A 1761-nucleotide genomic window follows, 5' to 3' on the forward strand; every position below is an offset into this window, starting at 1 on the left:
AAATATTTTTTCTACAGGTGTCCTTACAAAAGAACTTTGTTCTTCCTGCTATCAAAGCTTTACATCCAAATCTGATGTTTTCTCCTTCTTTTCTTCTAGCGGTTCTCACACCGTCTCCGGTCTGCAGAGCTGCTGAGAAGATAAACAATCAGTAATTACTGTGATATCCATAAATTTTATGAATTTAACTGAAGATGTCAGAAAAAATTAACATTGACTCCCATATTTCTAATTTTAATACATTCCCAAACTCTTCATTTTGCTAAACAACCTGGTTTCTTTGTTCCACCATGTACTTAAATCACTAACTGAGAAGCAAATCAAAACTTGTTTAAAAGCTAAAACATTAATATCATTGATTTATTTATTTTTTGCTGTTTTTGTTTCAAGTTCTCCAAATCAACAAACTCTGAAGTTTATACAACTGTACATTTATTTAAAACTAATTTTTAGCATTTCAACAATTTTCTGATGGTTAGTTTTCTGGTTTTGTGCTGAAATTATCTGATCATCAATACAGAAAAGAAATTAATTAGTGCAATTAGCAAAAAAAATGTGATTTGACAAGCTTTGCATAATTTAGTTGGCCTCACAATGAAACTTTTTATATTTAAAACGGATCATCAACATGTTTTACTACAGAACCAACAGAATGAAACAGATGAAACTAGTGAAACACACGGCTTAAAATCTTTTAACAAAGTTGGAGTTCTCTCTGATAAAATGTGAGGAACTGAAAGGATGAAGGACTGAGAGCACAGAAGATGATAGAAATAAATGTAAATGTACTCACTGAGGAAGAAGAGGCAGATCAAAGTGAGACAGACCTTCATCCTGAGCTGATGATGGTTTCAGTTTCTCTTCCTGCTTCACTGAAACCAGGAACTTCTCTGTAGGATGCAGTTCCTTCTCCGAACACCAGAGGGCGATACTACTTTTATTGCAGAGTTAAAGTTTCTGTAGATTATTTCTGATCAGATGAAAGTGTTTGTTTTCCTTCTAGCAATCTGTTGTTTTAATTAACAGACTTAATGTAACAAAGAGAAAAGCTTGTGTGTGTCTTTGTGTGAATTTTGATCAAAATTATTGTTGTGATGGTTGTAGGTGTTTATGAGATTTTTGGTCAATTCGTTTGTTTGGAGCCACCTAGTGGTGTGATGAGTGACTGCATGCAACGGGTCCGTCAGGCACTCTCGCGGCTTCCCCCACCTACCTCCACCAGCTGAGGAGCGCTGCTGGAGGTAGGTGGGGGAGAGGCAGGTATTCACTTCTTTTTTTACTTAGGGTCATATTTTTCTAGTTCAACAAATAACGAAATACTGTAAGAATATTTAACATTTACAAATATAATTTGTAAAGTTTTCTCGTGGTTGGGCTGGAAAAATGTGACCCTATGAGTGGGAGCTGGGCCGGTGGCTGACCACTCGGTCACGGCGCTAAATGTGTCTTTTACTTTTCAGCATGTCGGTCCACTGGCTGCAGACAGTCACATTGTGAGGAGTTTTTCGTTCCTTGTTGTGCTAGGTGGATTCAAACTGTGAATTTGTTGATATATATATGTAGAAAAATGTTTTGTGAGTGTTTTGACTGTTAACTGCTGTAACAGCTGTCTGTTATTTTTACTGTTTTTGCTGTTAGTGTTATTTTTGATTGATTCATTGAAGAAGAATGTTTTGTTTTGTTTTTGGAAATTTGTTATTATTATTATTATTATTATTATTATTATTATTATTATTATTATTATTATTATTATTATTATTA

At 34.4% G+C, this 1761-nt stretch overlaps 1 long non-coding RNA gene across 1 annotated transcript in view; it reads right to left on the reverse strand.

The window, feature by feature from the left end:
* Window positions 1-262: 262 nt before the first annotated feature.
* LOC106943540 (uncharacterized) overlaps window positions 263-1761 on the reverse strand; it is a 5589-nt gene continuing 4090 nt past the window's right edge. Inside the window, exon 2 of the long non-coding RNA XR_001423938.1 lies at window positions 263-1007. This is a non-coding gene — a long non-coding RNA (uncharacterized LOC106943540). The remainder of the gene's footprint in view (window positions 1008-1761) is intronic.

The sequence above is a fragment of the Poecilia latipinna genome, unplaced genomic scaffold (genome assembly GCF_001443285.1).
Source record: "Poecilia latipinna isolate Pla-1442-1.1 unplaced genomic scaffold, P_latipinna-1.0 Scaffold5444, whole genome shotgun sequence".
In the NCBI taxonomy this organism is placed as follows: domain Eukaryota; kingdom Metazoa; phylum Chordata; class Actinopteri; order Cyprinodontiformes; family Poeciliidae; genus Poecilia; species Poecilia latipinna.